The sequence below is a fragment of the Artemia sp. Qi Xiang Cuo genome, chromosome 1 (assembly GCF_049724085.1).
Source record: "Artemia sp. Qi Xiang Cuo chromosome 1, ASM4972408v1, whole genome shotgun sequence".
NCBI lineage: Eukaryota > Metazoa > Arthropoda > Branchiopoda > Anostraca > Artemiidae > Artemia > Artemia sp. Qi Xiang Cuo.
This window is the reverse complement of record NC_142794.1, coordinates 78,989,899-79,006,278: the sequence shown is the minus strand read 5'-3', so window position 1 is coordinate 79,006,278 and position 16,380 is coordinate 78,989,899. Positions and strand designations below refer to the sequence as shown.

Sequence of the window (16,380 nt, the reverse complement as noted above, 5' to 3'; positions counted from 1 at the left end):
CTCGTAGGAGGGGGACATTTGAATTACCAACCCGAGATGTTTCCACAAATGAGGCATAGAGATATATACAAGTGTCTGTGGAGAAGGCAGGCGGGTAATCAGCGAAAATGAAATTAGTGTTTCCGGCACTTTTGCCGTTGATTATATTGAGCTTAAAGCCAAGAACATCCTTTAGGTTATCATTGAGAATAACTTTTTCGCTGGCAATAGATTAACTAATGTAGATCTTACTCCCTCCTTTGAACAGTTGAATTGAAAGGCTCCTTTTTTACGGGCGGAAATTCTTTTATTAATGGAGCAACATCAATCGATCATACAGGCTGGTTCGTCGCATGGTAATTCAATATATTGGTAATCCAACCAATTGTTTTTTTGAATTTGTTCTTGATCACCTGGTGGTGGTGGCCAATCATACGGTCTGATTTTTATTTCATATTTACGATCTTTTCTCAGGATGCCATAAGTATTTTTGAGAATACAGTCGACAAGAGCCACTTCATACTTTCCGTCGAATTTAATGGTGGAGGAGAGTTTTGTCCAAAAATCACTTGTTTTATTCAAGTCGTTGTAGAGAGGATCAGAAACGTTGGACATGAAAGTCACATAGAAATCATTGGGCATTGTTAATATCTTCACCACTGACCCAAGAATCAAAATCCGAGTTGTATCCTAGCCAGCAAACAAGTAACTGTTTCTTGCCCCTACGAGTACGACTCTTTAATATCTTTTCAATTTGATAAATTTCACTAGTGTTTATAACTTTTTGCAGTTCATATTCATAAAAACCACCGAAAATTTTATCAAATTTGTTGTCAAGTAGTCGGTATGATATGGGTGTAGTGTCTAGGGTTTTGGAGACTTTAAAAAGTTCGGTGTTCAATAAATATGTCATCGTATCAAAAATATTGCTGTTTCTATTAATTAGAACAGTATCACCTACATCGAATTTCTTCTTCTTCTTCTTCTCATTGCCATTGGATTATTGCTTTAGAAAAGCATCAAACGTATTTTCACTGTAATGAACATCCCGAGGGCTAGAGTTGGATAGAGATCAATGTGGTCGATGGTTGTATATCTGCATGATTTTATCTAAATCATGAATAAAAGCAGATGTATTTTTCAATGTACAATATCTTGAAATTAATAGACGAATCGTTCTTATTAATCGTTCAGCCAATGCAGCCTTTATAGGACTGTGACTATGATAGAGTGTTGTATTATATTTCAAAAGAACCTTTAGCACATGAGGGTTAACAAATTCACTGCCGCGATCTGATTGAATGTTTCTATAGGAATCCTGTTCGAGAATGCTTTCAATGGCCTGAGCAACTTCAACATCTCTCTTTGATCGCAGCCGATTGGCATAGGCATAGCGACTAAAGATACTGATTGCCACTAGAATATATTTGTAGGGTGTATTGTGACGTTGTTGAAGTGTGTCTAGAGTTAAAAGATCCATTCGCATTATATGCAGAGGGGAAAAGGTTTTAGTTTGACGATATTATTTACTGCGAAGTCTATGATTCCGATGTAGTGTGTAACTTGATTCATTTTCTAGATACTCTTTTGCTTTTTTCAATGTGGTGCCGGACACAGCTCTAGAAAGCGTTTTGGGAGAACTTAAACTTCCCGCTTCGCCAACATTTTCATAGACACCTTTCAAAACTTCATCCATTTTGAACGTAAACACGTAGTGTAATGTCCACTCCCCTTTTGCACACTGGTGGGTGAACCAATTTGTCTTCGCTTTTGACTAGCAGCCACAGGTGTTGTAAAATCAGTGGTGCTAGTATCTTCTTCTTCTTCTTCTTTTTTAAATGGTGTTGTTGGATGTTCATTTAATTTCTTTAGAATTTGCTTATTGCCAATAAGACTTTTGGGGAAGTTTGATACACCTAGAAAGGTGTATAGATTATCGTCAAAGGATAAGAGTCGTCTAAGATTCGTCAACATATCACAAATTAAATCAACTAGATTATAACTTTTTCCCCGAATTATAATTAGTTTCCCTGTGCTCTCGACTTGAACTTGATCACCAGATTCCGACATGAGATAAGATAATACTCTTTTACTCTGTTCTCGATAGGACAGTGGCAGTAGGTTTCCAATTTTCAATACAACTGAATTCAATTCCTTCTCCTTTGATTGTGCAGAATCTTGAGATGTTTCTTGTTTAGAGGCGATGGTGGGTCTCTCACGATATGGTCTATGTTTGTCCATACGTCGCAATGCATCTTGAAGTAAAAGCAGTTTTTTATCATCGGCAATATTCTCATCATTAATGAATTTGTTTAGATTGTCTTCAAAATGTTCGATGGGCGAGAGGACAAGTCAAATGGCGTTAATTTATATGGTTTTGCCATCTAGAGAAAACTGTTTACAAGTCCTGCGATTATCGGTAGTAAAAGTGTGAAGAAGCTACCGCCCGCTTGAGGGAGTCGTGTTATTTTTAAATTTTTTACCATTTTTTTAAAATCCAATGCACGTACAGTGGAACGATGTTGCTTTGTCTGTTGTCTAACGCCTTCTGGCAATTGAACATTGCCCACAGTTAAATTTAAACAAAGTTCAGATATTAGATTAATGAAATCATTGTCGACACCATGTTTAAGTATGGCCTTCCTAAGCAAGGGTTTTGAAGTGCTTAGAACAGAAAATAAATGCCGTTGTTCGTGTAGTTTCTTCAGTGTCATGATAGCGACTAATAGGTCTTTTTAGTGTTCACCGGAAGATATACTGTAATTTCATTGTCGAAAATGTCGGTGACTACACGTAGATCCTCGGGCTTGTTCTTATTGAGATCAAATAAATTTTAACCGTAGGGCTTGCTAGTCGACTGTTTGTACGATGAAACAATCCTTTTTGGGGCGCGTGGTTATTTCTTTTTTTTGAGAGTTTATCGTGCGATATAAACACGCACGACTCGATATATAATATAGATAGTGCAATTCAAAGCAAGGGTTTGCATGCATTTGCTCTGATGAAACAGATTGTGTAGAACTAGGGTTATGGAAATGTTTTCATGATGAGATTGGACAGTGAACATTCGCAGCATTTTCTGTGAGAACTGTTCAATGGATTCGGCCAAATCATCAATAATCAGCCATGAGTTCGGTTCAATACTATTGAAAACATCAAGTCCTATTATGAATTGTATTGGTATGGTTGTGGCAATTGCCTTTATTTTATCATAGGACTCTTGCCAAATACTATAGCAATAGTAGATTTTTTTTGGTTTTTCAAAAACATTTTATCGCAATTTTGAATTATTCTAGCTAAAAGCGTTGTTTTCCCCGACATTGAGGGTCCACACGGAGATGATCTGAAGGGTGTTTTAAATTGATACATGCTGTTGACAACAGTCGGACTATGACTAACTGTAAATCATATGTGCCCAATGAATAAGTAGTAATTTTCCCGTCTATTCAAGAACAACAAAAAACAATATTTCATGGCAACATTTATTACGATAAACACTTCTTCAACATGAGCAATGATAACACTTTTTGTACAACACTTATTGTCTTTAAACACTTTTTGTACAACACTTTTCTATACAACACTTTTCTATACAATAAAATACACTTGGAACTACCACAGTTTAATAGTAGAGTGATTGGTGCCCCCCCCCCCCCGGGAACCGGCCTTGGGAAGGGTCCCCCACCCCCCTGGAGCCGCGATGGAAAAATAGTTGTCGTCACTGCTATGGGTTAGTAGTGGTGGTTAGTGCTTGGGTTAGTTAATTCATGAACGGGTTGGGCGGGTAGTTAATTTATGAAAGATTGAGTGGTGGTTAGTCAGATTAGTTTATCCAGACCAAGTTGATTACGATAGTCAATGCATCAAACTCGATCTGAAATACGATAATGGCCATGGGGCAGGACACTCACACCGTTCTCGAGCACATAGACCTTGTCGGATATACATGACATTGCATTTTTTTCCACTCTCACAGTATAATTTCTATACTGTAGAGAGCGAATTGCAAGCACTTGTGCTCTTGGCACTAGGCTACTTTCTACACAGTCTTTGTATACGCTCATGTTAAAATTGCTCTTTACAAAGCGTGTAGGCACCCCTTTACATGTTTTCTTTTCATCCCCACTATGTGTTTCCACGCAATAAACTTTGGGACCCGGGAACACCCCCCTAGATATCAAATCACTCCCCGTTTCAGATTTTAATTTTAATAGTTGGTTGGGGGCTTGATGTTTAACCAGCTCGGGATAGAGGGATGGAATCCTGTTGGTGAAATCCATTCGCGAGCTGATGTGCACCCCATTTTGCAAATCACCCAATAAATCTTCAGTTTTTACTTTTAGCAGTAGAGAGTATGTATCCCCATAATATAATTGAACCTCCCCCTCCCGTGGCCATTGCACCTTCCACACATTGTAAAAGAATGTCAACATGAGCTTTTTTGAAATTTCGAGTACTGAACTGCCTCCTGCTATATTCTTGTTCAGTACTACATTTCGCTTTTTTCTGTGTAGAAGAACCATGCCGGCCTCTATGCTCGTGAATGATGTAAAATTAGGGTCGGCAATAATTCGTGCACACTCTAGAGGGTCAGTCACGACGTCACAGCGAGATCTGTTACGTACGCTTTCGCACATTTTGCCAAACGCTGAATTTAGAATGAGCTTGTACAATTCCTTCTCTCCCTTTGAATGTGTCTTAAACCTTTGATCGACAAAATTATTGATCAACATTTTCAAATAAGGTGTCTGATTGAACTGAAGGACCCTATTTATTGTTGTGATTTTGAAACCATTATTCACCAACCAGTGCACAAGAAAATGGTGAAAAACAATATTCTCCTTAGGGTCCAAATCAGCAATCAGTTTTTGTGTAGAGGGAGTCCAATGCATCCCCATATCCTCAACCAATGATCGATTGTAGGGGCTCAGCGAGTCCAAGGTCACTGGTCGATTGATACAGGGAAAAACAAAATCTTTGACAGAGTCGTGAAGGGCCAGCGGAATGTGACCGTCAATTTCAAAGAACCCTCCTGGTGGCCCGTTGCCCTCGACGGTGTTAATGTCGGGAAACTCACAAGGATTCTCAAGCCATTGATAGTTCCCACACGGAAAAGAGTAGTGTGACATTGCCGAGGGGTCCAACGAGTTCATGTCCAAGAACACTGCATTTGACTTTACACCAGTGCTTTGTCCGCTCGGATCGGTTGATAAGACCCGGTCCCCGTGAAAAACATACCCTCCCCTCATTGAACGCTCTACAAAAAGGTGTTGGTCTACATCGGTGATTAGCCCTATTTCCTCCCTGCTAATTTTTAAAATTAAATCCATCACTAAATTCGGTGTTGAAAAATAATATCCTATATCTAATCCGAACTCTGAATAGATCTGGTTTGTATTCTTACAGACTATATCCAACAGAGTTAGAACGTCACTGGCCAAGTACAGTCTACAATAATCCCACCCATTTTTACAATCCCCCTTAGCCCACACCTTCTTGGCAAACTCGTACTCTTCGACTGTGGTGAGTGAATTGTACGTAGGACACTGTTGGTGAGTGAATTGTGAAAAGCTTCAATTGGAGGTAGTTTCTCCTCGCTTAAGCGAGCGCCAGAACAGTAATAATCATATGCATATACACCTTTGCTGGTTAATAAGTCATACATTTCACTGTCTGGAAAGTGATGTGTTTAAGCAAGGGAAAGCTATCAAAATTGTCGCTTTTCTGCACTTGAATTAGTTGACTTAAGGATTTGGGGAAAAAACTAAAAGAATCTAAAAACCTAATTTTATTCCAGCACGTACGCTCATTATCCACTACCTGCCATTTCAGTTCGAGAAGCAATAGCTTCTCGGCCGATTTGGGTATAATATTGTAGGTAAATGAATTATTCACCCATGGACTATTTACTCCCCCTCCCTCCCTGTGCATACGTGCCAGTGCCGGTAAAATAAATTTTAAGTCATAGTTAGAATTATGAATAAAAACAGGAATAAAAAACTGTTGGCTAACGTTTAAATTACATGATTGATGGGCTACTCCCCTAAAATTACTACCCCCAGATGATATTTCTTGCCACAAGTGGTCGTGGTCTCTGACTGTCCCCCTCCCTCCTCTTTTCCCCTTATCCTCCTCTACAAAACTCCCCCTTGCATACCCCCCATATTTTTTGATTTTTAATCGCGAGACGATCCTCTGCAGACAGCACCATTGGATAATGCGTATTTCTCAAACGAGAAATAGCACCATTAACCGTGCCAATCAGTTTAGTCAATGCCTTGACCATGCATTCGGGCCCCTCATCCAATGTTTCTACTATTTCTAACAACCGCATGGTGTTAGAATTATCTCTTTGCGCATGGGCATAGGACACTGCAATGGCCTGGTGTTCTTTGATTCGGTTTGGATATTGGGGATCGTTCACCTCCACCAGCTTAGCTTCACAGTCCAAAGATATTTTGATGCATTGGAGGAGGGTATTCTGAAAATTTTTAAAACGTAAAATGGCCCAATCCCCTGAAACCGTCTCCACTGTCTGATATCCATGCCGTCTACAATGCTTCATGTGACCCCGTAGTTTTATATCACTACGGAATTGTGACAGGCATGTTGGACAGTAAAAACGTACCCCCTTATGCTTGCCACCCCCCAGAACTCTACTAATGTCAGTGATCGGATTAAAATGACCGATTGCGTTCGGTTGACTAGGTGGTGTGTAAAGCAACCAAACCCAGTGTTTAACCAAATCAACTGACGGGCCCCTGACGGGGAATACCACCCCCTTCTTTTTAGAACGAGCGCCATCTTCAAATTCTGTCTCGTATTGTACCACAGTAACGCCGATATTTAAATGAGCATTAGCCCTTTCAAACATATCAATAGATTTTAGCGTTACTGGATATTTTCCTTCTAGGCAAGAAAAATCTACAACTGCGAAATCAGACCCTTCCATCCCATGTACAGTCCAATGATCTAAATTCGTTTTAGTTGCTTCATCTGCTAGAGGCTGAAAGGCTGGTAGGAGGAAAGCATATTTGAAACATTTTTAATCTGTTTCAAAACAGATCTTCTGGATACCGCGACAACTTTCTAGATCTGGATTATAATTTAAAACTGTATCTCTTTCATACCCCCCACCTGCTCCCCCTCTTAAAATAAAATCCTTCTTAAATTTACATATATTAGTGCTTAAATTTTCAATGAAAAAAACTAGAGAGCCACTCCCATGTTCATTATAGTTTTCGACAGGCGTTATAATTGGTCCTACCCATTCGCTGAAAACTTCCTCAAAATTTTCTAAATTTGGATAAATTACGCACATCTCGGACTGTATAAAAGGATAATACACCTCGCTTTTTCCTTTAGTCAAATAAAAAATCTTTAAAACGATAGAAACCTTCATTGAATCCCTACCCCCCACAATTGAATTTGGTTCTCCAGTAGTGCACGAATTTTATCTACATAGGCATGCACTATTTCTACTGGATCAAAAGCAAAATTTCCCCCCATTAGTGTATTAAAGGGATCCCCACACGTTGCAGTGAAAACAACTATATTATTCAATATTGTATTGGACAAAAGAAAATCGGGGAAAGATATATCCCCTCCCCCTACTTGTTCGACAATATCCGGACTATGCTCCACTTCATTTGATTGAAGTGGGTAATCGGAGGGAGGAGGGTTCCCCCTGAAATCGTCTAAAAGTAGCAAGGTATTTGGGGTCAAGTCCCCCTGTTCAACTGCACCATTATCTACATTAAAAAAAATCATCTAAAAACTCATCAATATTGTCAGGTACTTCAATAGAGTTGTCCCATGTTAAATTGTTGTGGGACTCCAAAGATGCATCTTCTTCCCCTTCTTCACTAGACGGTGAGTAGGGGACAAGGACAACCTATAAATGAAAAAAAATAGCTTAACCACTATCTAAGATATGTCATAGGACTATTTTATTTTTTTTTTTTTTTTTTTTTGGGGGGGTGGCAACCCCATGCAGCGCGTCTCGGACTCGTGGCGCGTCCCGGTGGCGCGTCTCGGGGGCGACAGCGCGTCCCGCGCTGCTTCTCGACCCCCCGGCGCTACCCAGCACCCGGGCGCGTCCCTGCCTCGGGGCGCATCCCTGGGGCGCGTCGCGGGGGGCACCTCCCGTCCCGCCCAGCTTCTCGCGCCCCTGACGCTTCCCTGCCCCAGGGCGCTTCCCCCGGCGCTTCCCTGACTCGTGGCGCTTCCCTGTGGCGCGTCTCGGGGCCTGCATCGCGGCCCGCGATGCTTCTCGACCCCCCGGCGCTTCTCTGACCCGGGGCGCCGCCCTGGCCCGGGGCGCATCCCTGTGGCGCTTCTCGGGGGTCGCATCCCTTCCCGCCCTTCGTCTCGCGCCCGTGGCGCTTCCCGGACCCATGGCGCTTCCCTGGCTCGTGGCGCATCCCTGTGGCGCTTCTCGGGGCCCGCATCGCTTCCCGCGATGCTTCTCGACCCCGTGACGCTTCCCTGACCCGTGGCGCTTCCCTAACCTTGCTCCACAGCGCTTCCCAGACCCACTGGCTCCGCGGCCAATTACATAATGCCCCCAAAAAAATATTGTTAGATCATAAGTCATTTCTCTCTAAGTCCATAAAGTTTCAGTAAACACATGAGTTTAATTTTTGTAAGCCGCCGCGCGAATGTTCCAGAATTGAACCGTTAACTTGGTTTCCACTCACTAAAATCTTTGACACGATTGAAATATTCAGTGTAAATTACGGGATCCATATGTGACAAATAGAATAATCTCTCTCTTAAAACTATGTGAATGGAATAGAGTTTCAAAAGGTGAGCATTAATTTAAATTACCTAAAAATATTCGCTTATGAGTTATCGACGCGATAGCAAAGATTAGAAAAGAGTGGTTTCTCTGCAAAAAAAATATATTTAGATATCTCTGAGGGGAGGGCAGAGAAAATAATGGTTGGGAGGGGGGTTAATAAATCTCTGAGATATACTTTTACACAGTGTTGAAAAATCGGTTTGTTTAGATATTTCTTGGTCCTGAATGATAGAAAAAAAGTGAAAAGACAAAAGTAAAGGCTCTCTAACAGCTAAAAATAGCTTACTTGATTGAAAAAAAAATACTCATGTCTTCAAATTGATCAATCACTTGACAGAAAGCTGGAGGCTTGACCATTACATGATAGGGAGCCATTGGTTGGTCTATGACTTGCTTGAAGGTGTCAACCCTTCCATCTTGCATGGAAGGCTCAGGACTTGACGGAGAGTGCACTGACGCTTGATGGGGAGTTGATAGCTCAGATATTACGTGAGAGGGAGCCAACATTTGGCCTATGGCTTGTCTTGAAGGCCCAGGTAACGTCTGTCGGAGGGTGGAGGGACCGACGTTAATATCTTGTATAGCCGGGGCAGGGGCTTGCATGGATGGCTGCACTTGGGCAGGCAACACTTGTTTGGGGGGCTTCGGCCGAGGAGCATATTGTATAACTGAGGCTCGATTAAGAGTGGCTTGCGTAGGTGGCTGCACTTGGGCAGGCAGTGTGGAGCTGGGGGGTTTTGGCCAGCGATCATATTGCATGGCAGGGGGCGCATTATTGGCCTTCGCTTTCTTGGATGGAGGGGGCACGCATTCTTCGCTATTTGCGTCAGCCATAGGGTCCGCAAATTCTTGATAATTTGCCTTAAAGAAGAGAAGAAAAATCAAATAATTTCCCCCTTTTTACAGAAAGAAAGTTATTAACTACAATTTTGTTTAGTTTATCACTAAAAAAGCAAAAATTTCGCGAGAAATATATTAGACTTAGAAATCAAACGTTTTTATTAGACAATCAGTAGTCTATATCAATAGGATAGAAATCATTGTTTCTATTTTTACCATTTAAATTTTCCGGTCTATAGGCTTTAAATCAGATCGTTAACCCATCGACCTGTAGGCCTATATTTCGCAAACATAGGTTAAAAATGCTATTCGATTTATGCATAATATAAGCTTTATGCAACTCCTAAAGACTTTTCTTTCTAGCCTTGCATATCAAAGTTAAAAAGCATAATTTTCACGCACCCCGCCTGGGAATATAAAGAAGTTTTATTGAAAGCTTGAAAAAATTATATATTTACACAATATTTTTCTTGTCAGTGACCGTATATGTCTACACACAGAATCCCCCTTCACATAATTTACTTACAATGAAGCTGTTAGAAGCGATGTATTGCCCCCTCTCACATAATATTCTATTGTTAGATCTTAATCTGTTTCTCTTCTCCAAATAGCGCATTGCGTCTGTGCCTAATTATTGCTTAAAAGTGTTTTAATTTTGACGGAGAAACCCTTTGACTTGACCGTGTTTGTAAACCGGAAAAAGGGGTGCCAAACTATTTATATGCCTGTGCGGAAATGTATTGTCAAAACCAGAGCACCATTTTCATTAGAAATTGACGGAAGTCAATGGTCGCTTTTACCTGGGATATTGAAGGAAGGAATTTATTGAAATGCTATTTCTTTTTGTGAGAATTTGGGGGGGGTGAGCTGGAAATATAGAGGGAATGGAATTTATTTAAATTGAGTATAAAGATTGTATAGTTTGTTGTGGGGGGGGGGAGATTTAGCTGGAAATATAGAGGGGAGGAATTTATCGAAAAAAGTATTTCTTTTTGCGAGAATTTGGGGTTGTATAGTTTGTTGGGGGGGGGGGGGGATTTAGGTGGAAAAATAGAGGGGAGGAATTTATCGAAAAAATTATTTATTTTTGCGAGAATTTGGGGTTGTATAGTTTGCTGTGGGGGGGGGGATTTACCTGGGATATTGAAGGAAGGAATTTATTGAAATGCTATTTCTTTTTGTGAGAATTTGGGGGTGGTGAGCTGGAAATATAGAGGGAATGGAATTTATTTACATTGAGTATAAAGATTGTATAGTTTGTTGTGGGGGGGGGGGGATTTAGTTGTAAATATAGAGGGGAGTAATTTATCGAAAAAAGTATTTCTTTTTGCGAGAATTTGGGGTTGTATAGTTTGTTGGGGGGGGATTTAGCTGGAAATATAGAGGGGAGGAATTTATCGAAAAAAGTATTTCTTTTTGCGAGAATTTGGGGTTGTATAGTTTGTTGGGGGGGGATTTAGCTGGAAATATAGAGGGGAGGAATTTATCGAAAAAAGTATTTCTTTTTGCGAGAATTTGGGGTTGTATAGTTTGCTGTGGGGGGGGGGATTTACCTGGGATATTGAAGGAAGGAATTTATTGAAATGCTATTTCTTTTTGTGAGAATTTGGAGTGGTGAGTTGGAAATATAAAGGGAAATGGAATTTATTTACATTGAGTATAAAGATTGTATGGTTTGTTGGGGGGGGGGATTTAGCTGGAAATAGAGAGGGGAGGAATGTATGTTTTAGCTGAATATACTAGAGGGTGTCCAAGGAAAATTCTTTTGAAAATAGAAATGTACTTACATTGCTAATTGCGGCTGCCAAGACCTCAAGCTCATCAAATTTATCCATTGTTTTATCAACTGTGTCACAATACTTTCTGATAATTGAATCGCATTGCATGCCCGTTATATACGAAATCTGTAGGTCGAATTGTTATGGTAAACAAAGCCCTCTGATTGGCTGAGAAGGGGGATGTAACCGAGTCGCTGATTGGCTCAGAAGGGGGATCTAGCTGTTTCCCGGGAACTCGTAACATTTGGCACGGAAACAAACCCCCATCTCTACTGACTACTTGTACTCTTTGTTTACAGTATTCAGCTGAAATGCATAAGTAGTGTAATCATGAGGTCCAATAAATCTATGGGATGCTATAGTTGCAGAACCTCTTGAAACGTATGCTTTAAGCCAGCGAGCTGTGACACTAAGGTAGCTCTTGTTGTTTGCATTCCAATATTTCCAAACAGTCATGATCTAGAGCATGTGGTATAAAGAACTCATTTTTGGATAAAACCTTGTTTTATATTGTGAGTGATTTCCCAGTGGACACTTATTTGAAGATTTTTATTTATAATCGGATTATCATTTGTTTGGTTATTTTGACTGCTATGAATTCCCCTGGAAACAATTATTTTAGCTCGTTGTTGCTGATTGGAGGTTGCCAATAGAAGATTTTTTCCAGCGAATGTTGTAAACATAGCCAAATTGCTAGAATCCAGTCAATTTGGAGCAGATTTCAACCTTTTCTTAAGGTGTGTTGACAGTACTGCGTGGATCGCTTGGGGGCAAGCAGGAAAGGGGAGAGAACCTGCCGGAAGCGCTGTATAGGTACCTGCCGGTTTTAATTAGACTTAAATTGCAGGGGACAGGTGAGCAGATCTCAGCACTTCCCTTGTTCCCGGTAATCTCTGTATGGCTATTCAACCTTCTTTCTGATTAAGTGAGATGCCTGTTAGCTGCTGGCATTCAATGAGTAAACATTGAATTCATCCCACTATGTAAAAGTGTAAAACCTGTTTCAAGCATGGAAAAAAGGTAAAGGATGCGGCACTAGACCCTTAAGGTCCAAACCGGTGGTGCTGATCTCCGTTTCATGGCCCTTCAGCCAGGAAGTGCAATGGGGGGCTGGGGGCCAGCCAACCTATAGGAAACTTAATGTTAAGTTCAATGTAGAACTATATATCACGATCAATGGCTATCGGAATAGAAGGAAGTGTTTTTAAAACGAGCTTTGGAATTTTTTTTTATAGAGATTCAATTTCAAAGACAAAAGAACTTTTAACTAAGGAGGCCAAAACTGATGATGGATTTACAAAATGTGTGCAAGATAAGGATAATTTAGGGGATATTGCTAAGCTGTTTGGATGATGCGCTAAGGAAATGATAAAACTACCCAAGTTCGTTATATTTGATCATAGGCAGCGCAATAGCGCTGCCTAAGTAAAGAACGATATTGGCACAATGTATTATTTTTTTTATATTTTTTTCCAGACCAGGGCACTTCGTATCGAAGGAGTTGTCGTGATAACTTCGAAAAGGGCCCATTCGATTGGAAATTGGAGTGGCTAGTGCCCTTTTTAATAGTCGAGTGTTTGGAGGGACACTAGCCCCTCCCCCACGCCTATCAGTACCCCAAACACATCCAATCAAAATTGTGAGATATCCATTTTGTTCAGTGTAGTTGATTTCCAGATAGAAAATATATTTTTGAGGAGGACACTGCCCCACAAATCTCATGGCAAGGGTTTTAAAGTACACCCTGAGGGCATATAAGAACGATGTTGGCACAATGTACTATGTATTTTTTTCCTTTAGAGCAGGGCACTTCATATTGAAGAAGTTGTCGTAGAAACTTCGAAAAGGGCTCATTCAATTGGAAATTGGAGTGGCTTGTGCCCTTTTTAATAGTCGAAAGTGATTGGAAGGCAAGTAACACCCCTTCCACGCCCACCATTTCCCGAAACAAATCCAATCAAAATTTTGAGATAACCATTTTGTTCAGCGTAGTTGATTTCCAGATAGAACTTATGTTTTTGAGGAGGACACTCCCCCAGAGCCTTCAGGGCAAGGGTTGTAAGTTTCGCCCTGGGGGCATATAAGATTTTTTATAGAAGGCGTTGTTGTAGAAACTTCTAAAAAGGCTCATTCGATTGGAAATTCAAAGGGCTAGTGCCTTTTTTCATAGTTGAGTGATTGGAGGGCAACAAGCCCCCCCCCTGCCCATCATTCCCCCAAACACATCCAATCAAAATTTTGAGATAGCCATTTTGTTCCACGCAGTTTAAAGTTCAGGAAATTATACCTTTTTGCAGGAAACCCCTATGCCTTCCCAAGGCCAGAACATAATTTGCACTTTACTGAAAAAATACAAATGAGTGTGCATTGTCAGTTTAATATACATTAACTGATATTTAGCAATCAAAGCGTTAATATTATTTGATTTATTAAAGTTATAAAAGTAAAAATATTTATAATATTTTCAGTAGAGTTCAAATTATGTTTGGGCCTTGTAAAGGCATAGGGGTTTTGAGCCCAACTTGGGTTAATTTCTTCTCGCTTTGAGTTTGACTCGGTTACTTATTTGAATTTCTGTTCGTTTTGGGTTTCATTTATTTATCGATCCTGATTTGTGGTAGTTTCACGCTTGGTAGACTATTTGATTTTATTTTGCTCATTTTTTGTTTTATTGGAGTTCTTTACTTTTCTTTGAAAAAATTATTTTGTGAAAAAGTCTTAATCCCAAAGAAGAACCAGCCAGTGGAGCAAAAGTAGGCGCATGTGTTATATTGTTGGTGAATGAAATGCGATGGTAGTTCTCAGGTATTCTCAAGCATTACAACCAAGTTCCCCTCCCATGGCCGCCCAGCCATTCTGTAAGTGACAGAAGCCAACCAAATCCTGCCCCAGATAGGCATTCTCCACTACCCTATTCCATAGTTATGAAGAACCTGCCCCCCACTAGCACATCAGAAGAACGAAAACAATTCCTTATCAGCATGTGCAGAGAAGACCTATAGGTTGATGATGTTGAATTGAAAAGAAACCGATCTGAATGGCGGCTTTTCGTTAAAACAAAGGACAAGGCAGACATCTTTGCTTATTTTATCAACCAGAAATCACAAAGTATAGAAGCTGAGGTGAAATCCTCAGTTTTTATAGGCGTGATCAAAAGGATTCCTACCGCATATGATGCCAACACAGTGAAAGCCTGCGCTTCAGGTTGCGAAAGGGCAGAGAAGTGTGGTGCTAGTCAAACCTATAAGTTATATTTTTCCTCCTGTTATCAGCTAGATCTGGCTATGAAAAGCCCACCAAACAAAGATTTTGAACGTTTTCCGATTGAAGAATTTGTGTACCTCCCAAAACAATGCTAAAATTGCCTGAAATTTGGTCACGTTTCAGCAGCGTGCTCTGCCCCCCCCCCAGATTTGTCCACGTTTCAGTGTCCTAGGCCATACGTCGAATGCTAGTACACCATGCACGAAACCAATTGGATGTGCAGCATGTAAGTCAACAAAACATACATGTTAGTCATTCCAATGCCCTGAGCTGACAAAGCAAATCGGAAAGCAAAACGCTCCAATGACTGAACAGAATACAAGGACTCTGTCTTGGAATATGAATGGAGGTGTGTCTCACAGAATCCCTGTAATTGAAGAACTATGTCAGCATAGTGATATTCTGTGCATCCAAGAACAATTTCTGACAAATGATAGCCTCAGCCTACTCAAGTTCTCAGACAATCATATATTTTATTTTGTACCAGCCAAGTCTCGTCAACGCGGGAGGCCCTCAGGTGGACTAGCGATCGTATATAGTTCTGCCATAGATTCCGAGAGTCTACATGCAGCTGAAAACTTTATGGCTATAAGGGTTGGGAACCTTGTGATTGTCAATGTCTACCTTCCTACAAACTACAGTGACAAAGAATTTGATAACTGATTCTCAAAAGCAGTGCAAGCTCTTGCAAAGTGCCTCAAAATTACTATGTTGTCCAAACTGGAATGCATTATAATTGGAGCCTACAACTGTAATCTAGTTAACAAATCGTCTCCTTGGTCCCAGCTGATCCTAAGTGACCTTGAAAGTCAGTATCATGTACTCCCAAAAGACAAAGATTTCACGTTTGTACATACTAGTGGTTTAGTCTCAAATATTGGGACTCAAAAAAGAGTCCCAAATATTGGGACTTCAAATATTGAAGTCCCATGCACACCAAACGTGGGTGGCACAGCGAGCATACTAATTGGAAGTCACTCCACTGACCACATTCCAATTGAAGCATGTGTTAATGTGTGTATCCCAAAAGCCAAAAGTACTTCACAGTGGCATGAAATAAAAGATTGGTCAAAGGCCAACTTCCTGCTTTATTGGACAGTGCTTGACATGATGCTTCAGAGGATCAGTCTACCATTTAGTCTACTACAAGCCAACATGTAAAGGAATATCCAGGAAACTACAATACACGTTAATGCCTTCTGTGCTGAAATTACCCACACACTACTTACTGCAGAAAAGGCTGCTATTCCTGTTAGCAAAATTCATAAAGGTACTGAAATTCTGGGGTTCTCAAAGAATCAAGAGCTAGTGAAGGCATGTTAGGATGCTAAGTTCTGGTTCTCAGTGTGGAAGGAAAGTGGTTGTCCTAAATCCGGTGTGTTGAATTGTCTCCGTGTACACACAAAACATAAATTTGAGAAAGCCCTCAAGCAGCATCACACAAATATGAAAAATGACTATACAGAGAGAATAATTAATGATCCAATTTATTTATGGAAAGACTGCATGAAAGATTGCCTAAACACACCTAAGTCCATACCTAGTGATGCATATGACCGGCAAGCTTACTTTACGAGCAAATTTAGAGCCCCAAATCCCAGTGTAGCTTACCATATACTGAACAACTTGAATCTGTGATATCAAACTCAAGTTTTCCAAACTTTACTGTATCTGTTTTGGATGTAACTGCAAATGCTTTTAGGCTGAAAAAGAAAA

At 40.5% G+C, this 16,380-nt stretch overlaps 1 protein-coding gene and 1 pseudogene across 3 annotated transcripts in view; one reads left to right on the top strand and one right to left on the bottom strand.

Moving 5' to 3' along the window:
* The window catches only part of Zip99C (Zinc transporter Zip99C), a 99,721-nt gene that overhangs the window by 45,658 nt on the left and 37,683 nt on the right, over positions 1 to 16,380 (bottom strand). The gene's annotated exons all lie outside the window — the stretch shown is intronic.
* LOC148956758 (uncharacterized) lies at positions 14,968 to 15,995 on the top strand (annotated as a pseudogene).